Here is a 25437-nt window from a genome sequence, read left to right as displayed (position 1 = left end):
TCCCTTACTTCCCTTTCCCTCCCCACTCCACTTCACCGCTCCCTCCTCCCCCACGTACTCCAGAGTGCTCAGCTGCTCCACGCCATCCAGCGACCCCAGTCTCCAGCCTCTGTGCCACTGGCCGCCCACTCTGACCACAAGAACCCTGTGCTGGGACGCCATCACCAACCCCCAGTCCGGCTGGATAGGCTCCTGGAGACACCGTCCGCTCGGATCTGGTCCCTGTGAGAAGACAGGGGTGTCACTATAGGGCGGCCCACCAAACCCCACCCCGCCAATGTCCAGACAAGGCTGTCTGACTGTGGGTGCATTCGCAGCCCATCCGGAACGTTTCTCTGCAGAGTCCAGTGGTGGGGACGGTTGGAACTGACCACTGGGTGTGACCGACGAGTTCCCTATTGGTGACCCACTCTCAGACCCCAAAGAGATGTTGGACAATTCAACCAGAAGAGGAATCAATCACAGAGCAGCCAGTCACATCCTCACCATACATACACAGGAACGGATCAATTATCGGAGGGGTTTAGATGCATCGGCGGGTGGGGGCAGTGGTGGAAAAGTCTATTTCACACTCACATGATTAACAGGAGGGGTCGAAGCTGTTCTTGGTGTCCTTGAGGCAGATACAATATCAGAGGGAGTTCTGTGTTCAAGACAGAGGGCGAGGGAGAGGGACAGGGAGGGAGAAGGGAAAGGAGAGGGGCGAGTGGAAGGGAGAAAGAGAGAGAGAGAGGTGAAGAGGGAGTCAGACAGAGAGTGAAAAAGGGAGGGAGAGTGTCAAAGACACATATCAGCGTTCCCTCCTCACTTAGCGTGACACTCCCTCCTCACCGCCCCTCCCACAGCGTGACGCTCCCTCACCGCCCCTCCCTCAACGTGATGCTCCCTCATCATCGCCCCTCCCTCAGCGTGACGCTCCCTCCTCACCGCCCCTCCCACAGTGAGACGCTCCCTCCTCACCGCCCCTCCCACAGCGTGATGCTCCCTCATCACCAACCCTCCCTCAGCGTGACGCTCCCTCATCACCGCCCCTCCCTCAGCGTGACGCTCCCTCCTCATCGCCCCTCCCACAGCGTGACGCTCCCTCCTCACCGCCCCATCCTCAGCACAACACTCCCTCCTCACCACCCCTCCCACAGCGTGACACTCCCTCCCCACCACCCCTCCCTCAGCGTGACACTCCCTCCTCTCCACCCCTCCCACAGCGTGACGCTCCCTCCTCACCGCCCCTCCCTCAGCGTGACGCTCCCACCTCACCGCCCCTCCCACAGTGAGACGCTCCCTCACCGCCCCTCCCTCAACGTGATGCTCCCTCCTCACCGCCCCTCCCACAGCGTGACACTCCCTCCTCACCGCCCCTCCCACAGTGTGACGCTCCCTCCTCACCGCCCCTCCCACAGTGTGACACTCCCTCCTCACCGCCCCTCCCATCTCACTGCCTCACAAGGTTCGTGCCCTCTCCAAAGGTTGACCAGAGCTGGACACAGTAGCCCTGGTGGAGGTTTCTCGAACTCAGTGGTCTCTGTCGCCCTATCCCAAACCGTGTTAAAGTCTGGTTCAGAGCAGAGGGAGGGTGTCACCGCTCACCGCCTGCCAGGGTGGCCTGGGTGTGGAGCTTGGTGATGGGCATTTGTCTGCTCTTCACAGCTTCCCTCAGGTCCTGGTTATCGGACAGCAGGAAAAAATCTGTGGGGAGAACACACACAACTCGTCATTGTGGCTGGGAAATGGAGTCTTCCTACCTCACTCAACCCTCCACCTCCTTCCCCTGTCCTCTCTCCCCTGCGCATCTCCCCTCACCCTTTTTCCTTTCCCTCAGCCTCCTTGTCACCCATCCTCCTCTTCTGTCCCCACCTATTACCCTCCCACTCAACCCCTTCCAACATCCTTCCCATCTCTCCCCTCCCCGATCCGATCCACCCCCACCCCTTTTCCTCTGTCCCCCTGAGCTGTGGTGGGCATCACAGGTGAGGGGAGTTCTCACTTACCCCTGGGGTCTGCAATTCGATGGACGGAGGAGAGAAAACAGGCTCATCCTGAGAATCCCCCGACAGAGCCTGACCGTCCCCACCTCGTCCATCCCTCTCTCCATCTGTCTCCATCCCCACTCTGAAAGTCCCCTTCCCATCTGACCCTCTCACATCTGTGCCATCCCTGTCTCCGGGTCTATCCATCCCTCTCCCCAACCTCACCCCGTCCATCCTCCTCCCTGTGCCCCTTCCCATCCACGCCCAGCTCATCCATTGCTCTCCCTGTACCCTCCGTGACCCTCTTCGCTCTGCCACCTCATCTGAAACTCTCCCCTACTGTTCCTGTCTGTCGCCATCAATGTGAGCCTCTTCCCGTCCCCCCCACCCTATTCACCCCCCTCTATCTGTCCCTCTTTCTGTCCCCTACCTGATCTGTCACTCTGCACTCTGCCCATTCCCCCCACCTCATCTGCTTGTCCCTCTCATCATCCCGAGTGGAGACAGTGAGTGGTGGGGGTGTGGAGAGAAGATATGGGGGCAGGGAGAGGGAGAGGTGGGGTGAGGTGGGGAAGTGGAGAGCAGCAGGGAGAGAGGAGTAAGAGCAGGAAAACGAGGGAAAGACGAGAGTTGGGGAGGAGAAGAGAGGTAGGGAAAGAGGAGGGAGAAGGGGAGGTTTGGGCAGAAGAAAGACAATATTACTGAAATATTAAAAACACAACAGAGAGGAGGAGGGGTGGGAGAAAAGAGCGGGAGGGGAGAGAAGAGGAAAAGGTGAGGGGGGATGAGATGTGGAGGGTGTGGAGTAGGGGGGTAGAAGAGAGCTGCTCACCATAACAGCTCAGCAGGAAGTGGCTGAGAGCTGAACTGAGCTGGACACGAGGCCAGGTACAGTGTGGGAGGAGGCCACAGGTGAGACACTGTCTGTGGAGGGAGCCACTCAGATTGGCACTGCAGAGGTGTGGGAGGGGGTTAGAGTGAAAGAGCAGAAGGGGAGATAGAAAGTCAGTGATCACAGAATGAGAGAGAGAGAGCACCACATTATGGGAGGGGCAGTGAGGAGGGAGGTCTGTGGGAGGGGTGCTGAGGAGGGAGCACCATGTTTTGGGAGGGGCGGTGAGGAGGGAGTGCCATGCTGTTGGAGGGGCGGTGAGGAGGGAGCACTGTGCTGTGGGAGGGGTGGTGAGGAGGGAGCACCGTGTTTTGGGAGGGGTGGAGAGGAGGGAGGTCTGTGGGAGGGGTGGAGAGGAGGGAGGTCTGTGGGAGGGGCGGTGAGGAGGGAGGTCTGTGGGAGGGGCGGTGAGGAGGGAGCACTGTGCTGTGGGAGGGGTGGTGAGGAGGGAGGTCAGTGGGAGGGGTGGTGACGATGGTGTCACACGTTGGGAAGGTCGGTGGTGAGGGAGACCGTGGTCTCGGTGTGAAAATCTCTGGGAGCAATGTGTTGGTGTGTAGATCCTGCAGCCTGGATTACTGTGGGTCCATCCCATGCCTGCTCACCTGTACAGGTGCCTGGTCGTTGGAGCCTCCTCAGTGCTTTCGAAATAACTGCGAAGGAACACGTGTTTGTAATTCCAAGAACATGCTTCTCTGATAGCCCTCTTTCAATCCCACCCTCACCTTGCCCCACATCCCCCCACACCCCTCTATGTCTCTGTGACTCCCCCTCTCACCCTAAACACCTACCCGTCTCAGTCTCCCCATCCCCTCATATCTTCTTGTCTCCATGACCACTCCCTCCCCCTCTGTGACCCGTCCCTCCCTGTCTCTGTGGCCCTCTCTCTCCCCTACACACCTCCCTGTCCCTGTGACCACCCTCCCTCCCCTACACACCTCCCTGTCTCTGACCCTTCCCTCCCCATCTGTGTGGCCCTCTCCCCTCACCACATGCCTTCCTGTCTCTGTGACCCCCTCCTCATCTCTGTGACCCCCTCCCTCCCCATCTTTGTGACCCTCTCCCGCCACACACCTCCCTGTCTCTGTGACCCTCATCCCTTCTCTGCATCCATCCCTGTTTCTGTGACCCCTCCTCCCTCCCCTGCACCCCCTCCATCTCTGTGAACCTCTCCTTCCACTACACCCCTCCCTGTCTCTGTGACTGCTTACCTCCCTACATTCCCCCCCAACTCCGCGACCCCTTCCCTCTCCTACATCTTTCCTCATCTATGTAGCCCCTTCCCTCCATCTATTGTAGGTCACTCTGGCCTAGACCCAGTCTGGCAAGTTCTGTGTTAATGGGAAAAGTGGAGGATGTCTTGACAATTGATTTAAAACCCATTAAAGGTGAGGGCTTTTACATTTTCTGTGATCTCTCATCGTAGGCAAAGAGCGAAGTCACATCAAAACTCCCAGAGGTGATGAAACGAGATTCCTCACCAGCACGCTGAGCCTGGAAAAGAAAGAGGAGTTTGTGAACAAGAAGGGAGAGGGAGGGAGGGAGAGAGAGTGAGGGCGAGGGACAGTTCGGGTATGGGCTCTGGGTGGGAGAGAGTGATGAGGTGGGAGATTAGCGGAGGCAGAATGAGGGAGGGTGAGGTTGAGGGAGAGGAAGAGTGAGAGGGAGGGAGGTGGGACAGAATGAGTGAGAGAGGGGCAAAGACAGGGAATGGGAGGGTGAGTGACAGGGATTGTGAGGGAGGGAGAGGACAGAGAGAGGAGGAGGGAGAGACAGAGGTAATGAAGATGACCAGGAATTGTCTCTAGGGTAACTGCAGACGCTATCCAGACAACGTGTCCTGCCTTACCCTGTCTGTGAACTTGGCCAAGTGCCAGAACCGCCCAGCACCCCCTTGTTGGGTGGGCACAGTGAGGAAGAAGGTGCTGCCGTCTGGACTGAAGAGCAGCTGTTCACCCTGCAGGAGAGAGAGATGGTCAGTCAGTTGGGGCCTGGGACTCCTTCACACTCACTCAGCCAGGAGGCAGAGGGCTACCTAACACCTCCAATACTACAGTCCCAGCCCGTCCCACTGCAAAATGAACCTCTGGACCATAGACCATCCTGCATCGCTGCTTGCTATGGATTGTAAGGAGCATCACCCCTGATCAGTTCCCTGCCTGCCAGCACCAGAGTAATAATAATACTGGTCTCACAGTCTGACAGACTCTAACAACCTGCAAATTCCATTAGTGACAGAAATAATTCTGAACTGCTTTCTGAATTCTCAGGAGGCTCACCTGTTTACTCAGCCAGCCATCTGATGATGTCTTGTGCTTCTGTAAAAGGCAGAGAGATATGTCAATAAACTCAGGCAGAAAGTTGTGGGTGTGAGTAAGGGATGAAGAGATGGAGGAGGATGAGGGACAGGGAGATGGAGGGATTTGAGGGATGGGGAGGTTCAAAGTAAAGTATATTTATTATCGAAGTACATATATGTCATCATATACAGCCTGAGATACATTTTCTTGTGGGCATTCACAGTAAATACAAGAAACACAATAGAATCAATGAAAGACTGCACCCGACAGGATTGACAAACAACCAGTGTGCAAAAGACAACAAATTATGCAAAGACAAAAACGAGAAACATAATAATAGTAATAAATAAATAAATATTGGGAACATGAGTTGTAGAGTTCTTGAAAGTGACCCACAGAGTGTGGAATCAGTTCAGATGGCGTTCAAGTGGAGGGAGATGAGGGATGGGTAGATGGAGGGAAGGTAAGTGACGGAGACAGATGGAGGGATATGAGGAATAGGGAAATGGAGGGTGGATGATGCGGATCTCACCTCCACACAAGCCCCTGTGGTCACCTCACACCCGGTGAGGAGGGAAACGTTCTGGGCTCGGTTTAACCATCGTACTGCCAGACTGGTGTTGGACACCCAGGAGACCATGGTGAGATAGTACTGACTGTGGGAGAGGGTCACATAGTCATCACACTTTGACACCCACACTGACCCCCCTCCCCCTCCCCCAGAGCTGTTTACCAATACAAAACTGGTTTCCACACTGGGATAACCCTCCTCTGGGGCTTCCCTCCACCCTGGGGCTGTTGACTAATGTGGACCTGCTCTCTATGCAGATAATCTGCCCAAGGATACTCATCTCGGGGAGCCTGGTTCTGTAACTGTTCTCTTCCCACCCCACTGGTTGTAACCCGATGTGGAGGCATCATTCACCATCAGTCCTGTGCTCCCGCTCCCCCACTAATGTCACTGCCTGGGCTGAGCCGTGTTGCCTGGGCTTACCTGAACCGGAGGCCCTCGGGAGGGAGAACCTGCAGGGTGTGTGCTGGTCCATACAGCTTCACCACAAAGAGACTGATAGACGGAAGGGGTTGTCTCATCTGGAAAAAAAACACAGGGTCAAACCCAAGTAGTGGGAGAGGGGCAGTAGAGTAAGTTACATAGAGAAAGAGAGTGGAAGAAAGAGAAGGGGGGAATGGGGAGGTGAGAGAAACAGGGAGGGAGAGTGAGAGAGAAGAAAGAGAGGGAGGGGGCAATGTGAGGGAGGCAGAGATTGAGGGGCACTAACCCACCTTGGGATAGGGGTAGATTTTAGCACGGGGATACAGTTGGCCCAGATAGTGAGGTATCTCCATTTTGGGCACCAGCGTGTCATTGATCTGAGCAAAGGCGAGCCATGTGCCATCAGGAGAGCACCAGTGGGCAGCTGAAGTCCCCAGCACCTCCTCTGGAGCAGCAGTGATGGGAAAGGACAGGTTAATCTCTGGGTGTGGTGCTGCCCCTCCCACAGTGCTGTGCTCCCTCCTCCTTCCCCCTCCCACAGCACGGCACTCCCTCCTCACCACCCCTCCCACAGCACAGCACCCCTTCTTCATCACCCCTCCCACAGCACGGTGCTCCCTCCTCACTCCATCTCCCACAGCACAGCACCCCCTCTTCATCACCCCTCCCACAGCATGGTGCTCCCTCCTCACCGCCCCTCCCACAGCACGGTGCTTCCTCCTCACCACCCCTCCCACAGCATGACACTCCCTCCTCACTGCCCCCCTCAGTGAGGTGGTCCCTCCTCACCACCCCTCCCACAGCGTGATGCTCCCTCCACAGCATGACACTCCCTTCTCATCGCCCCTCCCACAGCGTGACACTCCCTCTTCACCGCCCCTCCCACAGCGTGACACTCCCTCCTCACCACCCCTCCCTCAGCGTGACACTCCCTCCTCACCGCCCCTCCATCAGCACAACACTCCCTCCTCTCCACCCCTCCCTCAGTGTGACACTCCCTCCTCACCGCCCCTCCCTCAGCACAACACTCCCTCCTCTCCAGCCCTCCCTCAGCGTGACACTCCCTCCTCACCGCCCCTCCCTCAGCACAGTGCTCCCTCCCTCTCCCTCTCCCTCCCTCCTCCCTCTCACTTTGTCACTCTTTCTCTCTCCTTCTATCACTCCACCCCTCTCTCTCACCCTCATACAACCAGTCAGCAATCCCGTTGTAAACAATGCCCTCAGTCCCCGAGGAGGCCAGGCGTTGGGCAACACTGGTCGGTGACTGCTGGTAGTAAATATTGTTCTCAAAGATATAAACCTGAAGGGAGAGAGGGAGGGAGAGAGAGAGTGGAAGATGGAGAAAGGCAGAAAAATAGAGAGAGGCAGATAAAGGCAGAGAGAGAGTGTGTGTGTTATATAGAAAGCAAGAAACGGGGAGATGGCAGAGTGTGAGAGATGAAAGAAAAAAATGAGAGGGAGGTAGAGAGTGTCAGAAAGAAACAGTGAGGCAGAGAGATGAAGAGATTGGGGAGGGAGAGGGAGGGTGCTAGGAAGAAAGAGACACTGAGTGGTAGATAGCAAGAGGAGGAGGAAAGAGAGAAAGGGTGAGGTAGAGAGAGGGGTAGAGGATTGTCACAGAACAACATATAGAGAGAAAGCATGAGACCAAGAGAGTGTGAGGGAAAGCGGAAGAGGGAGGGAGAGGGAAAAACAGGGGGGAAGCAGGAAAGGAGAGGTATCATAAACAGGGTGAATTCAATTGTACACTCACTCTCTGTGCTCACCAACTGACCCCAAAGTGTCCCCATCTCTGAAACCATTCCCAGCCCCTACACCCTTCCCTAACTAACTACCTGGCGTATTAGTGCACACTGGGCAGAGACTTGGGTTCAATTCCGACCTCCAGCATTGTGTGTGTGTGGAGTCAGAACATTCTCCCTGTCAACCCCTGGGTGCTCTGGTTCCCTCCCTCACCGGTGATGTGCTGCTGTGACTGCTCCCCCCCGGTGTGTGTGGGTGAGGGGCAGGATCTGGGAGGAGTGGGGTGGGGAGGGAATGGGATAAGTGTTGACACAGCCATTGGCGAGTCTGCTGCCCTGCTGTTGAGCAAGGATGCGTGGGTGAGGGGAGACTGGTATGAAGCAGGGGACAGCTACATTCTGCGATCCCAGTACAGAGGACAGCCTGTCTGGGGGTGCTCCCTATCCGGGGATCAGAAGCACTGGCCTGGTCTCAGGGGGGCAGTTACTGCTACTAGTGATTTCTAAGGACAAGCCTCCTCGGTTGGAAGAGTTGGCACCTGCGCTGTGTGCTGGAACTGACGTCACTGCAGTCACTTCCTCCATCCCACTCTGGCATTTACCCCAGAGTTACACTGCACAGGAAGGGGCCCTTCCACACATGGTGTTTACGTGCCTGTACTAATCCACACCAGTCTCTACCAGCAGCCGCCCTGAGATTCCCAGACAGCTGGTTCCCTCGAGCTGCCTTTCCCAGCCCCTCCCTCTCGCTCTGTCTCTCCCCCCTGCACTAAATGCCCCCACCTCCCTGTCCTCCCTCTCCCTCTCCCAGCCCCTCAGTCTCCCCGTGGGGTCCCAACCTCTCCCCCCTCCCCCTGCACTGTTCTCAACCCCAGCTCTCAACAGCTGGCTCCTCTGTGCTCCTCCGTTTCCCCTATCATCCCTCTCCCAGCCCCCCAGTCCCTGTGTGGCCCTGTGGTCAGGTTGATCAACACCTCCTCCCATTATCCCACCCCAACCACCCCCAGCACCCCCACCGACACTACACCCTCCTCAGCCCCTCAGCACCCTTCACCCCGCCGTGCACTAACACTTTACACTCCTACACTGGCACCATCACTGACCTACTGTTTTCATTTGTCCTGCTGCTACCCAGCAGAGTTCCTCTTGTCAAGAGTTACTTTGTCACTTCATCACTTTCTGTCAGAGTCACCTTATGTTCAGATACTCCTGCACCTAGCGTCACTTTATGTAAGTATAATCAGTGTATGAATATTAGCTTATGTTGTATATACGGCCACACTCACAGTTATCTGAACACTGTATTTCATAGGATTTCTTTCATATTTATATTTATTGTGTTTTTTATGCTGCGTCAAATCTGGAGTAACAATCATTTTGTTCTCCTTTACACTCGCGTACTGAAGAATGACAATAAACAATCTTGAATCTTCAAACTCTCCCTTTCCAGCTGCACTGTGTGTCACAACCCCACCTCTCACCAGCTGGCTCCCCCATCTTTCCTCTCCCTCTCCCATTCCATCAGACTCCCAGCAAAGACTCCTTCTTCCCCTGGAGGGAGGGGCGGTGAAGAGGGAGTGTCACGCTGTGGGAGGGGCGGTGATGAGGGAGCGTCACGCTGTGGGAGGGGCGGTGAGGAGGGGCTGTTACGATGTGGGAGGGGAGGTGAGGAGGGAGCGTCACACTGTGGGAGGAACGGTGAGGAGGGAGTGTCACCCTGTGGGAGGGGCGGTGAGGAGGGAGTGTCGCGCTGAGGGAGGGGCGGTGAGGAAGGAGTGTCACGCTGAACGAGGGGCGGTGAGGAGGGAGTGTCACGCTGTGAGAGGGGCGGTGATGAGGGAGCGTCACCGTGTGGGAGGGGCAGTGAGGAGGGGCTGTTACGATGTGGGAGGGGAGGTGAGGAGGGAGTGTCACGGTGAGGGAGGGGAGGTGAGGAGGGAGCGTCACGCTGAGGGAGAGGCAGTGAGGAGGGAGCGTCACGCCGAGGGAGGGGAGGTGAGGAGGGAGCGTCACGCTGAGGGAGGGGCGGTGAGGAGGGAGCATCACGCCGAGGGAGGGGCAGTGAGGAGGGAACGTCACGTCGAGGGAGGGGAGGTGAGGAGGGAGCGTCACGCCGAGGGAGGGGCGGTGAGGTGGGAGTGTCACGCTGTGGGAGGGGCAGTGAGGAGGGAGCGTCACGCCGAGGGAGGGGCGGTGAGGAGGGAGTGTCACGCTGCGGGAGGGGCGGTGAGGAGGGAGCGTCACGCTGAGGGAGGGGAGGTGAGGAGGGAGCGTCACGCTGAGGGAGGGGCGGTGAGGAGGGAGTATCACGCTGTGGGAGGGGAGGTGAGGAGGGAGTGTCACGCTGTGGGGGGGCGGTGAGGAGGGAGTGTCACGCTGAGGGAGGGGTGGTGAGGAGGGAGTGTCACGCCGAGGGAGGGGCGGTGAGGAGGGAGTGTCACACTGAGGGGGGGCGGTGAGGAGGGAGTGTCACGCTGTGGGAGGGGTGGTGAGGAGGGAGCGTCACGCTGAGGGAGGGGCGGTGAGGTGGGAGCGTCACGCTGTGGGGGGGGCGGTGAGGAGGGAGCGTCACGCTGTGGGAGGGGTGGTGAGGAGGGAGTGTCACGCTGTGGGGGGGCGGTGAGGAGGGAGTGTCACGCTGTGGGGGGGCGGTGAGGAGGGAGTGTCACGCTGAGGGAGGGGTGGTGAGGAGGGAGTGTCACGCCGAGGGAGGGGCGGTGAGGAGGGAGTGTCACGCTGTGGGAGGGGCGGTGAGGAGGGAGCGTCACGCTGAGGGAGGGGCGGTGAGGAGGGAGCGTCACGTCGAGGGAGGGGAGGTGAGGAGGGAGCGTCACGCCGAGGGAGGGGCGGTGAGGTGGGAGTGTCACGCTGTGGGAGGGGCGGTGAGGAGGGAGCGTCACGCCGAGGGAGGGGCGGTGAGGAGGGAGCGTCACGCTGCGGGAGGGGCGGTGAGGAGGGAGCGTCACGCCGAGGGAGGGGAGGTGAGGAGGGAGTGTCACGCTGTGGGAGGGGCGGTGAGGAGGGAGCGTCACGCCGAGGGAGGGGAGGTGAGGAGGGAGCGTCACGCTGAGGGAGGGGAGGTGAGGAGGGAGCGTCACGCTGAGGGAGGGGCGGTGAGGAGGGAGTGTCACGCTGTGGGAGGGGAGGTGAGGAGGGAGTGTCACGCTGTGGGGGGGCGGTGAGGAGGGAGTGTCACGCTGAGGGAGGGGTGGTGAGGAGGGAGTGTCACGCCGAGGGAGGGGCGGTGAGGAGGGAGTGTCACACTGAGGGGGGGCGGTGAGGAGGGAGTGTCACGCTGTGGGAGGGGTGGTGAGGAGGGAGCGTCACGCTGTGGGGGGGGCGGTGAGGAGGGAGTGTCACGCTGTGGGGGGGCGGTGAGGAGGGAGTGTCACGCTGAGGGAGGGGTGGTGAGGAGGGAGTGTCACGCCGAGGGAGGGGCGGTGAGGAGGGAGTGTCACACTGAGGGGGGGCGGTGAGGAGGGAGTGTCACGCTGTGGGAGGGGTGGTGAGGAGGGAGCGTCACGCTGAGGGAGGGGCGGTGAGGAGGGAGCGTCACGCCGAGGGAGGGGCGGTGAGGTGGGAGCGTCACACTGAGGGGGGGCGGTGAGGTGGGAGTGTTGTGCTGTGGGAGGGGCGGTGAGGAGGGAGCGTCACGCTGAGGGAGGGGCGGTGAGGAGGGAGTGTCACGCTGAGGGAGGGGCGTGAGGAGGGAGTATCATGCTGAGGGGGGGGTGGTGAGGTGGGAGTGTTGTGCTGTGGGAGGGGCGGTGAGGAGGGAGCGTCACGCTGAGGGAGGGGCGGTGAGGAGGGAGTGTCACGCTGAGGGAGGGGCGTGAGGAGGGAGTATCATGCTGAGGGGGGGGCGGTGAGGTGGGAGTGTTGTGCTGTGGGAGGGGCGGTGAGGAGGGAGTGTCACGCTGAGGGAGGGGCGGTGAGGAGGGAGTATCATGCTGAGGGAGGGGCGGTGAGGTGGGAGTGTCACGCTGAGGGAGGGGCGGTGAGGAGGGAGTGTCACGCTGAGGGAGGGGCGTGAGGAGGGAGCGTCACGCTGAGGGAGGGGCGTGAGGAGGGAGTATCATGCTGAGGGGGGGGCGGTGAGGTGGGAGTGTTGTGCTGTGGGAGGGGCGGTGCTTATCTCATCTGCTCCTGCAAACGGATCTGTAAAGAAGTGAGTGTTGGAGGTGACAGGGTGAGAGAGAAGAAACTTCTCAGTGCTGGATGTGTATCTACCCTCGGGCCCACCTCTGCGCTCACGATCAGAGCCTTAACAGGCGTTTGGCAACGTGCTGGGTGGGCAATGTTAAGTGTGTGGTTACTCACTTGGTCTGAACGCAGCAGATGGAGTACATGGCCGTGCAGGAGTAGCGGTAAACCTGGAAACAGAAGACAAGTAGTCAGTGACACCTTCCCACAAAATGACCTTCCTGCTTCCTTCCCACTCCCTACTCCCCTGAGACCCTCCTTCTAATTCCCTCCCTGTGATACCCTCCTTCCAAGACAACTGTTCAATCTCTCTCTATTCAAATCAAATCCATTCTGCCTCAACTGTTTCAGCCTGCGTGGTTTCCTGCTACCAGGCTGGAACGGGGTTAAATAGCCTATGGAAGTGTGTGGAATGCCTGGATGTCTGAGGCAATCGCACTGATGTACAGTAGGTAATGTTGCTTAGTCAGGCTGGGATATAGAACGATATATTCCCTTCTTCCAGAAAGTCACTGCAATCTTTCTGAAATCTCTGACCCATAAACTCAATTCAGGAATCACTCCTGAATCTTGGACCCCTCACTGGGTGCACCATCCATTCATCTGTTCATCCAACAGTGGAACTTGGCACCCTCCCAGTGTAAGCAAAATCAGGTTAGGACCATATTGAGGCTCCCTCCATACCATTGCATCACACACTCCCAGGGTCAGACACACAGTGAATCTCCCTCCACACCATTCCATCACACACTCCTGGGGTTATACACAGAGTGAATCTCCCTCCACACTGACCCATCACACACTCCCAGGGTCAGACACAGAGTGAATCTCCCTCCACACTGTCCCATCACACACTCCCAGGGTCAGACACAGAGTGAATCTCCCTCCACACTGTCCCATCACACACTCCCAGGGTCAGACACAGAGTGAATCTCCCTCCACACTGTCCCATCACACACTCCCAGGGTCAGACACAGAGTGAATCTCCCTCCACACCATTCCATCACACACTCCTGGGGTAATACACAGAGTGAATCTCCCTCCACACTATCCCATCAGACACTCCCAGGGTCAGACACAGAGTGAATCTCCCTCCACACTGTCCCATCACACACTCCCAGGGTCAGACACAGAGTGAATCTCCCTCCACACCATTCCATCACACACTCCTGGGGTAATACACAGAGTGAATCTCCCTCCACACTATCCCATCAGACACTCCCAGGGTCAGACACAGAGTGAATCTCCCTCCACACTGTCCCATCACACACTCCCAGGGTCAGACACAGAGTGAATCTCCCTCCACACCATTCCATCACACACTCCTGGGGTAATACACAGAGTGAATCTCCCTCCACACTGTCCCATCACACACTCCCAGGGTCAGACACAGAGTGAATCTCCCTCCACACTGTCCCATCACACACACCCAGGGTCAGACACAGAGTGAATCTCCCTCCACACCGTCCCATCACACACTCCCAGGGTCAGACACAGAGTGAATCTCCCTCCACACTGTCCCATCACACACTCCCAGGGTCAGACACAGAGTAAATCTCCCTCCACACAGTCCCATCACACACTCCCAGGGTCAGACACACAGTGAATCTCCCTCCACACCATTCCATCACACACTCCTGGGGTTATACACAGAGTGAATCTCCCTCCACACTGTCCCATCACACACTCCCAGGGTCAGACACAGAGTAAATCTCCCTCCACACTGTCCCATCACACACTCCCAGGGTCAGACACACAGTGAATCTCCCTCCACACCATTCCATCACACACTCCTGGGGTTATACACAGAGTGAATCTCCCTCCACACTGTCCCATCACACACTCCCAGGGTCAGACACAGAGAGTGAATCTCCCTCCACACTGTCCCATCACACACTCCCAGGGTCAGACACAGAGTGAATCTCCCTCCACACTGTCCCATCACACGCTCCCGGGGTCAGACACAGAGTGAATCTCCCTCCACACCGTCTCATCACACACTCCCGGGGTCAGACACAGAGTGAATCTCCATCCACACCGTCCCATCACACACTCCCGGGGTCAGACACAGAGTGAATCTCCATCCACACCGTCCCATCACACACTCCCGGGGTCAGACACAGAGTGAATCTCCATCCACACCGTCCCATCACACACTCCCAGGGTCAGACACGGAGTGAATCTCCCTCCACACCATCCCATTACACACTCCCAGGGTCAGACACAGAGTGAAGCTCCCTCCACACCATCCCATCACACACTCCTGGGGTCAGACACACAGTGAATCTCCCTCCACACCGTCCCATCACACATTCCCGTGGTCAGACACAGAGTGAATCTCCCTCCACACTGTCCCATCACACACTCCCAGGGTCAGACACAGAGTGAATCTCCCTCCACACTGTCCCATCACACGCTCCCGGGGTCAGACACAGAGTGAATCTCCCTCCACACCGTCTCATCACACACTCCCGGGGTCAGACACAGAGTGAAGCTCCCTCCACACCATCCCATCACACACTCCTGGGGTCAGACACACAGTTAATCTCCCTCCACACCGTCCCATCACACACTCCCGGGATCAGACACAGAGTGAAGCTCCCTCCACACAGTCCCATCACACATTCCCAGGGTCAGACACAGAGTGAATCTCCCTCCACACAGTCCCATCACGTACTCCCCGGGTCAGACACAGAGTGAAGCTCCCTCCTCACTGTCCCATCACACACTCCCAGGGTCAGACACAGAGTGCATCTCCCTCCACACAGTCCCATCACAGAATCCCGGGGTCAGACACAGAGTGAATCTCCCTCCACACAGTCCCATCACACACTCCCAGGGGCAGACACAGAGTGAAGCTCCCTCCTCACTGTCCCATCACACACTCCCAGGGTCAGACACAGAGTGAATCTCCCTCCACACCATCCCATCACACAGACCCAGGGTCAGACACAGAGTGAACCTCCCTCCACACTGTCCCATCACACGCTCCCAGGGTCAGACACAGAGTGAATCTCCCTCCACACTGTCTCATCACGCACTCCCGGGGTCAGACACAGAGTGAATCTCCCTCCACACCATCCCATCACATACTCCCAGGGTCAGACACAGAGTGAAGCTCCCTCCTCACTGTCCCATCACACATTCCCAGGGTCAGACACAGAGTGCATCTCCCTCCACACTGTCCCATCACACACTCCCGGGGTCAGACACACAGTGAATCTCCCTCCACACTGTCCCATCACACACTCCCGGGGTCAGACACAGAGTGAAGCTCCCTCCACACTATCTCATCACATACTCCCAGGGTCAGACACAGAGTGAAGCTCCCACCACTCTGTCCCATCACACATTCCCAGGGTCAGACAGAGAGTGCATCTCCCTCCACACTGTCCCATCACACACTCCCAGGGTCAGACACAGAGTGAATCTCCCTCCACACTGTCCCATCACACACTCCAAGGGCTCCTTCACACTCCCTCAGTGACCCCTCTTCCCCAGAGCTGTGCATCACCTACTGAAGAAATTGATCCAACACCTGCCCATGAGGTAAAGGCCACACTCACCATTAATCCACTTCACCTCAGGGTTGTGCATCTGAAACTTAGGAGCCCAGATATCATCCAGCGTGAGCATTGGTCTGGGATCTGGAGATTCATCCTCTGACAGAGAAGTACATCAGTGTCAGCTGCCTTTTCGTTCCTCTGCCCCTCCTTGCCCTCCTGTCTCCCCTCCCCTTAGCCTTTTCCCATTTTCTCCCTGCCTCCCTCCCCTCCTTTCATGAGTTGTAAAGATCCTAGAAAATCTTTTCTCCTCCCTTCTGTAATCCCTCCTCCCGTCCCCTGGATCCCCAGCAACCCTCCCCCACCCACTCTGCCTTGTTCCCATTCAATACGGAGGTCCTTATCTTATCTTGTCTTATGGAGAAGGGGGCGAGGGAGTTAGGTTAGGGGTAAAGGCCAGGGTTGGAAGCAGAGTTATAAGAGGGTAGGAGAGCATGGGTCAGGGGTTAGAAGTCAGACACAGGGTGGTGACTAAGAGATAGGGGAGAGGTAGCTTGCAAAGTTCAGAGGAGACGTTAAGGGCGGAGATCGGGGGATATGTGGTCAGGTAAAAGGGTAGGGGGCTGCAGGTCTGTGGTTGATAGGGGTCAGGGGTAAGGTCAGGTTGAGGTTGGACAGGGTCGAGGCTTAGAGTGCGGGGCTTTTAACGGTGGTGTCAGGATGGGGGCAGGGCAGGAGTGGGTGAAGGGTTTGCAGGGTCTGCTTCAGGGTAAGGTTGTCAGGGAGTCAGGGTGAGGTTGGGGACAGGGCCTGGGGGTGGGGGAAGGCGGTAGGGAAAATCCTCAAGTAATACAGCTGGGAAACTGGCCGTTCAGCACATCAAATCCATGCCGACCATCAGCCAGCCACTTACACCGATCCCACTCCATTCTCCCCCACCCCACTTCTACCCCTCACCCCCAACACTGGGGAAGGATTTACAGCACAGCCAATTAACCCATCAACCCTGCAAGTCAGTGGGACATGGGAGGGAACTGGAGCCCACGGAGGAAACCCACACACCAGAGATTGGGATGGAACCATGTGGTCCTCGGGAGGGAGCAAGGGTTGGTTTTTGGGGTCAATGCAGTGACTGGGGTTGAGTGTGGAAGGATTAGGGTAGGGATCAGTGTTAGGGGTGGGGATTAGGAGTACAGGTGAGGCGGCAGGGGTAGGGGTTGCAGGTTATGTCAGTAGGGGAGGCTGAGAGCTTACCTGGGATCAGGAGGGTTGAGGATTGAGGGTTAGAAGTTAGTGGATCACAGGTTACGTTATGGTTGGGATAAGGCAGGTTTCCTGGGGGTGGGGGGTGGGGATTGTGGTTGGGTTATCTTAGGGAAGGGTCTGTGGGCAGTTACTTGGGGTCAGAAGGGAGGAGAGTGGGGATTAGAGGTTAGTGATCACAAGTTACATTAGGGGTGGGGTCTGGGAGGTTACTTGGGGTCAGGGGTCACAGGTTACATTAGGGGATCAGTATTGGGGTTAGGGACCACAGGTTACGTTCAGGGCAGGGTTGGGGGAAACTACCTGGTGCCGGGGGTCACAGGCTATGTCAGGACCGTGGATGGGGGCAGTTACCTGGAGTCAGGAGGCTGATGGAGAGGATAACCAGCGACAGGATGACGCTGATGACCAACACCGCAATCCCGGTGCTCTTCCAGTTCCGTGGAGCACCACTCATTGTTTCTGTTGGATCCTACAGTGGCAGAGAGCAAAGGGTAAGGCTCTCCAGAGTGGAGAAAGATGGAGTGGAGGGAAATGTGCGTGTGTGCAGGCCTGGACGCTAGGAGCGAGGCCAGCCAGTGATGGTGACAGAAGCAGAGGCCCCCGATCGCACCTCCTGCCCCCGAACCCCTACGAGCTATCTGCCGGCAGTGTGTCGGCCAGGGTGCACTCCTGGCCCCCCAGAAACCAGGCCGAGCCAAGGGACAAGGTTAACGGGCTGGCTGTGAGTAGGGGCCATCTGGCCAGGTGTGTGTGTGTGTGTGTGTGTGTGTGAGAGAGAGAGAGAGAGAGAGTGGGGGTGTGTGTGTAAGAGAGAGGGAGGGAAAGGGGGGAGAGAGAGAGATTGGGAGTGACGGAGATAGATTGGGAGAGGGATATAGATTGGGAGACTGCGGGCAAAGAGTGGGAGGAGAAAGAAAGAAAGAGAGGGACAGAAAGAACGAGACAGATCTAAAGTGAGAAAGACAGAGGCAGAGTATGAGAGAGAAATGAAGTGAGAGAGAGATGGGGGTGGATTGAGGGAATGGATTGATGGAAGCCAGGGAGAGGTCATTGATTCAGGGCTGGAGCTGCAGGAGGCTTTTAAATTAATTGGATTTTACGTCAGCCACACATCTAATTAGCAAAGTAAACCCACGTCAGCACAGTGCTTTCCAGAAAGAGATCTGGTAAATGGTGAGGACTGGGGTTTGACGGATTACAAAGGAATTGTTATTCACAGCTCAGGCCTTTAATCCCTTGCCACTCATCCCAGCCATGGGCTCTCCCCACCCACTGAATACCATCCCACAGCCCACGGACACTCCCTCCCCTCATCGCTGACTCAACGCCACCTATTGAATCCCCTCTCAAAGCCCAAGGACACTCTCCATCATCCTCTCCCACAGCCTGGAGGGTCTCTCCCGTATTACAAGTGCCTTTCCCACAGTATGGCACTCAATTGGCATCACTCTTCTTTCTGCATGGTGCTTCCTTGGTACCCGCCTTTCCCAAAGTCCAGTTCTCCCTCGGCTCTCCCTCTCCTCACCTTCCCACTGCGTCACCTTTCTCTCCACTCCCCCTCACTGAATTTCCACCTTTCATTCTGCTTCTCTCCTCCCTAGCCAAGGTACTAATGACCTCTCATGGACATTCACCCCTCTCCTGGCTGTCTTTCCCAAAACCTCATGTCAGTTTTCTGCAGATGCACCATGGAATGCCCATGGAATGCATCACCTTCTGGAATGGGGGCTCCAATGCACTGGATTGTAAAAAGCTCAGGACAGCTGTGGACTCAGCCAGTCCTATCACAGGCACATCCCTCCCACCATCGAGGGCATCTTCAACAGCCGGAGCCTCAAGAAGGTGGCACCCATCATTAAGGACCCTCACCAACCAGGATATGCCCTCTTTCATTACTCCATTGGTGAGGAAGTAAAGGAGCTGGAAGATACACTTAACATTTTAGGAACAGCTTCTTCCCCTCCAACATCGGAATTTTTCAACCTCACTATTTGCTCTTTTTGCACTATTTATTTTTTACAGATTTCTAACTGTAATTTACAGTATTTTTATCTACTGCTGCTGCAAAACTACAAATTTCACAACATATGTCAGTGATATTAAACCAGATTCTCATTCTGACTCCACTGCCCTCGTAGGCTGTGATTGCTGGATCCCAGTGACTCACTGCAGGCAGATTCCTCCCCAACTCTCCACAATTGTCTCCTACTCCTGCCCTTCTGAATTCCCTCATGCACCCTCACTCTAAATCCCCAGCCATTTTCAATCAATCGCCACCTCCGCCTCTTGTGATCATGTGAACAGCCTCAGCCCTTCCAAGTTCCTCATCGTTGGGCTCTGATCCCCTCCTTTCTCTCCACAATCTCCTCTCAGCATTCCCCCTGCCCTCACTCCCCATATACTCATGTGCTTTATGTGTACAGACCTGAATACAAGTGTGTGTTGTATGTGCTATGTGAATGTAGCATGTGTGTGCATATGCATGCACTGTTGCATTGTCGTGCATGTGCATGATGCCTTCCTTATCTGTGAATGCATTGCAATGTTGGCATGCGTGTGCTGACAAATGCACTGGAGCACATGCTTGTGTTATAGGTACTGGTATTGATGCCCTGTGCATACGTGTACTGGTGAACGCATGAGAGCACATGCATGCATACTGCACGCTGGTGTTGTTGCATGCATGTGTGATTGCACTGGTGGATGCACTGAAACACATGCATTGTTGCGTGTGTGATTTTTTTCATGTGCATGGGCGCACTGTGCCAGTGCTGGGTGGGGTGAGGTCTTGCTGCTGCTGTGAGTGTAATCTGGCAGCAAGCAGCCTCCAGGCAATCACTCTGCACTGGACGAAAGATCCTTTCAATGCCTGCCTCCTGCCAGCAGTTTTTCACAGACAAAGCAGTTTCTGTAGCAGCCCTGCATGTCACTTGATTCCTGTCAGGAATCTCACCCATAGGCCAAACTCAGACTCAGCACTTTTAAAGCAGTTGGTGAGGATCCAGAGGGAGCCCCGCAGTCTCCCGGTGGTAACTGGCTGGGAATTGTGACGCCCCGCCTGTGGGATGAGCTTTTGGAAGGAGTGGATCGTGCAGGGCTGTGAACAGAGTGCAGAGCTGCTGGGAAAGCTTGTAATGCAGGCTTGTGGACTGGAGCATTTCCTGATTCTAAGCAGGGCTGAAAATTTCCACCTTACTATTGCCATTCCAATAAATAACTGAAATCTCACCTATTCACAGAAACACACATTCACCCAGTCACACACACTTACACTCTCATGCTTGCAAGCAAACACACCCACCCACCTGCACAAGGTAACACACACTCACTCACAGAAGCTTGCAAACACACACTCGTGTGTACAATCACACACTTGCACACTGGTGCTTGCTAGCAAACACATCCACCCACTGCACTCAAGGCCACACACACTCAATCATGCTTACAAACACACACCCATATGCACGTTCACAAGCATGCATACACACACTCATGCCTATGTTCACATTCAAAAGCATAGACTTGTTCACACACACACTGCTGCTGAGATATCCAACTGCACACACACACACACACACACACTCTCTCTCTCTCTCTCTCTCTCTCATATCCAACTGTGCACTCACTCACACACACACTCTCTCTCTCTCCCTCTCTCTCTCTCTCTCTCTCTCTCTCTTGCATATAGGCACCCAATTGCACACAGTCATGCCCATGCTCACATCCACAAACACTCATACCTACAAACACACACATGCACACAAAGAAGTTCATCAGCAAGTGTGAAGAAAGTGTGGAAGGAATTCTTCGCACTCACCAGGCTGTGGGACACATTCTGATGGGTGATGATCATGGCTGTTGGTGAAGAGCTCGTGCAAGTTGGGACCAGAGCCGGGACCTACAGCAGAGATGGTCAGTCAGCACTCTCTGTGTCAGAGCAAGCTGGCTACTTCTCCCGATCGGATCCCTCAAGCCCGCCCACCCCCCTCACTGCTCAGTAATATATTGACTGGGTAGAAATTAATCAACTTGACATTAACTTACTCTCAGCATTATCACTGTTGGCTTTCTGGAGAGGGGGAGGGAGGGAGAGAGAGGGGGAAGGAAGAAAGGGGAAGGGGACGAAGGGAGAGAGAGGGAAGGGGAGGGAAAGAGAGAGAAGGGGAAGAGGAGGGAGGGAAGAAGGTGGAAAGGGAGGGAGGGAGAGGGAAGGGGAGAAGAGAGAGAAGGGGAAGAGGAGGGAGGGAAGAAGGGAAGGGAGATGGGGGAGAGGGGAGAAAGGGGCAGGAGGGGGTGGGGAGGAGGGAGGAAAGGCCGGAGAGGAGAGGATTAAAGAGAGTGGGAGAGGGGTTCCAACACCGCTCCTAATCTCTGTAACCCAATACACCTCTACCTGTCTCTGGAACTCCTGGCAGCCCGTACACCTCTCCCAACTCCCGTAACTCCTACCGCTCCTTCCTTCTGTAACCTTCTGCATCCCTCCTTATCTCTGTAATACCCTCCCTGCCTCTGTAGCGCCACTGTGCTGTGGTACACGGATAACTGGACTTGCTGATGAATTGTGGACGAGGGCAACTTTCCCTTCCCCTGGGGGATATCACCCCCTCCCCTAATGAGACCCTGTGACACATGGACCAGTAGCCACATCTCATGAGTCAGGTCCCGGTGAATGGTGAGTGGGGAGCTATGAGATGGAAGAGTCAGCCGTTGCTGTCCTCTGCCAACCCAACAGCCCCATTACTAAGACCCTGCTTACACTTGCTGGAGAGGGAGCATCCAAAATGGCAATGAGATCCTCTCGTCTGCATTGGGAGCCCACAGTGAAGTGTCCGCCTTGCAAACCATTCACCAATGTCTGCTCAGCTATCTCCTGCTCCTTCCATAGATATGGCCTAACCTGCTAAGTATTTCCAGCGGAGTTTCTTCAGAGGTCAGAGGTCAGAGGCCAGATGAACTTGGGTTGTTTTCTTTGGAGTAGCGGAGGCTGAGGGGAGACCTGATAGAGGCTTATAAAATCATGAGAGGCATAGATAGACAGTTGGTATCTCTCTCCCCAGGGTCATAAGGTCTAATACCAGAGGGCATGTATTTAAGGTGAGGGGAGGAAGTTCGAAGAAGATGTGTGGGACAAGTTTTTCACACACACACAGCATGGGTGCCTGGAATGTGCTGCCAGGGGTGGTAGTGGAGGCAGATACGATACAGGGGTTTAAGAGACTCCAAGATAGGCATATATGAGGGGTGATTGATAAGTTTGTGGCCTAAGGTAGAAGGAGTCAATTTTAGAAAACCTCGCACATTTACTTTTCAACATAGTCCCCTCCTACATGTACACACTTAGTTCAGCAGTCGTGGAGCATACGGATCTTGGAGATGAGTTATTAACTTCAAACCTTCTGCATAATCACTCAAAGAGTTGACCTGCACGTAACTCATCTCCTTCCACCTTAGGCCACGAACTTATCAATCACCCTTGCCGTGGACACTTTCTGGAGGTCCAAGAACCGTATGCTCCACGACCGCCGGACTAAGTGTGTAAATGTAGGAGGGGACTATGTTGAAAAATAAATGTGCTAGGTTTTCTAAAATTGACTCCTTCTACCTTAGGCCACGAACTTATCAATGAGCCCTCATACATAAATGTGCAGAGAATGGAAGGATATGGACTGCATGCAGACTAAAGGGATTAGTTGAATTAGTTAGGCGCTGTGGATCAAAGGGTCTGTACCTGTGCTGTCCTGTTCATGTTCTATCTCCTGCATCAGCAGTGATAGAATCCGGACCCAGATTAGTCTCCTCACAACCCATGGAACTGGCATAGAAGCAAGATAGTCTCGATTCCAAGAGGTACAACTGCTAAAGTGTCTCTTGTACTCAGTTTCTCTTACAATAAAGCCAAAGTATAAGTTACCTTTTTTAATTGCATGCCGTACCTGCCAACCCATTTTTTATACAGGGGCAACTGGTCTTTTTGAACATAGAAAATAGGTGCAGGAGTAGGCCATTCGGCCCTTCGAGCCTGCACCGCCATTTATTATGATCATGGCTGATCATCCAACTCAGAACATCAACACCTTTCAGTCTTGATGAAGGGTCTCGGCCCAAAACGTCGACTGTACCTCTTCCTAGAGATGCTGCCTGGCCTGCTGCATTCACCAGCAACTTTGATCTGTGTTGCTTGAATTTCCAGCATCTGCAGAATTCCTCGTGTTTACCTTCAATCTTTCATCACTCAAAAATGTTTTCCCGTATTTCTTATCAAAATGGATGACCTCACATGATATTCCACTAACCCAGTCCCTGCCTATTCACTTAATCCATCTCAAGCCTCTCTGTGCATTCCTCACAACCCACAATACAACCCAGCTCTGTGTCATAGAACATAGAATAGTACAGCACAGTACAGGCCCTTTGGCCCACAATGTTGTGCTGACCCTCAAACCCTGCCTCCCATATAAGCCCCTACCTTAGATTCCTCCATATATCTGTCTAGTAGTCTCTTAAACTTCACTAGTGTATCTGCCTCCACCACTGAGTCAGGCAGTGCATTCCACGCACCAACCACTCTCTGAGTAAAAAACCTTCCTCTAATATCCCCCTTGAACTTCCCACCCCTTACCTTAAAGCCATGTCCTCTTGTATTGAGCAGTGGTGCCCTGGGGAAGAGGCGCTGGCTATCCACTCCATCTATTCCTCTTATTATCTTGTACACCTCTATCATGTCTCCTCTCATCCTCCTTCTCTCCAAAGAGTAAAGCCCTAGCTCCCTTAATCTCTGATCATAATGCATACTTTCTAAACCAGGCAACATCCTGGTAAATCTCCTCTGTACCCTTTCCAATACTTCCACATCCTTACTATAGTGAGGTGACCAGAACTGGACACAGTACTCCAAGTGTGGCCTAACCAGAGTTTTATAGAGCTGCATCATTACATCGCGACTCTTAAACTCTATCCCTCGACTTATGAAAGCTAACACCCCATAAGCTTTCTTAACTAGCCAATCCACCTGTGAGGCAACTTTCAGGAATCTGTGGACATGTACCCCCAGATCCCTCCGCTCCTCCACACTACCAAGTATCCTGCCATTTACTTTGTACTCTACCTTTGAGTTTGTCCTTTCAAAGTGTACCACCTCACTTCTCCGGGTTGAACTCCATCTGCCACTTCTCAGCCCACTTCTGCATCCTGTCAATGTCTCTCTGCAATCTTTGACAATCCCTTACACTATCTACAACACCACCAACCTTTGTGTCATCTGCAAACTTGCCAACCCACCCCTCCTACCCCACATCCAGGTCGTTAATAAAAATATAGGGAACAGTTGGAGAGCTTGGGATTTTATCCATCGGAGAGTAGGAGACTGAGAGGTGACATTAAAGAGTTGTATAAAACCAGGGTGAATATGCACAGTCTTTTTCCCCAGGGCTGAAATATCAGAAGCTAGAGAGTTCAGGTTTAAAGTGAGATGGGAGAGATTTAATAGGGATCTGAGGGTTTTTTTTCCCTACACATGTATGTGGAACAAACTGCCAGAGGAAATAGTTGAGGCAGGTACATAACGTTAACAACTTTTAAACAGCACTTGGATAGGTATAGGGATAGGAAAGATTGAAAGGGATATGAGCTAAGTGGGGCTAGCTTTGATGAGGTATCTTGGACCAACTGGGCTGAAGGGCTTGCTTCCATTGCTGCATGACTACAATAATACAGCACTCACAGGACAATAGTGTGCCGGTCTAGAAGGTTTTTTCCCCCCAGGGCTATTTGATGTCATTTCCCTTCAATATCGCAATACATTTTTAATTCATGATTTGTAGACGTCATGCAGCGTGGAGTATTTACTTTCCCAGTGAAATGTTGGACAAATTTGGGCTGTTTTTTCTGGAGCGTCAGAAGCCAAAGTAACGACCTGATAAAATTATGAGAAGCATAGAGAGGGTAGATTGCCAGTGACATTTTCCAAGGGTTGGAATGTCTAAGACTAGAGGAATAGCTTTAAGGTGAGCAGAGGAAGTTCAAAGCAGATGTGTGGGGGGCAGGTTTTCAGAGACTGGAATGTGTTGCGGGGGGGTGGGTGGTGGAAGCAAATACGAGAAAGGTGTTTTAAGAGGCACATCTCATGGAGGGGCTATGGATCATGTTCAGGCTGATGGGTTAGTTGAATTTCAGCAAACAGGGTACAAAGGCCTGTTCCTGGGTCGTGCTGTTATATGACCTGGTGAACTGAGAGAAAAATGGAGTCAGTTTTAAGGGAGAGTGGAATGTGGAGGCTGGCTCGATGAAGGGAACCAGCAGCCCTGTGAGACCATGGGTGTGCAGCAAACATCATCTGTTATGCTAGCATTTCCTTGATGCATAATGCGGAATTTATGAGGGGCCGACGCCCAACTATAATAATCACCTTTCATTGCGACAGGTACTCATGATTACTTAACAGTTAAAATATTGACCTGCCACCCTCTTTTAACGCCCGTGTTTATTCCAAAATGTCGCCCCACCACGCGCAGCCTTAATTAGAATACGTGCCGCCGCTCCCCCACCTTCAGCTCGCTCCCTGAATCATGCAT

General features: G+C 54.7%; 1 pseudogene; it reads right to left on the bottom strand.

Moving 5' to 3' along the window:
• Positions 1-161: 161 nt before the first annotated feature.
• LOC140191506 (inactive dipeptidyl peptidase 10-like) lies at positions 162-25437 on the bottom strand (annotated as a pseudogene).

Source organism: Mobula birostris, chromosome X (assembly GCF_030028105.1).
Source record: "Mobula birostris isolate sMobBir1 chromosome X, sMobBir1.hap1, whole genome shotgun sequence".
In the NCBI taxonomy this organism is placed as follows: Eukaryota; Metazoa; Chordata; class Chondrichthyes; order Myliobatiformes; family Myliobatidae; genus Mobula; species Mobula birostris.
Note: the sequence above shows the minus strand (reverse complement) of the source record. Positions and strands in the feature narration are given on the sequence as shown.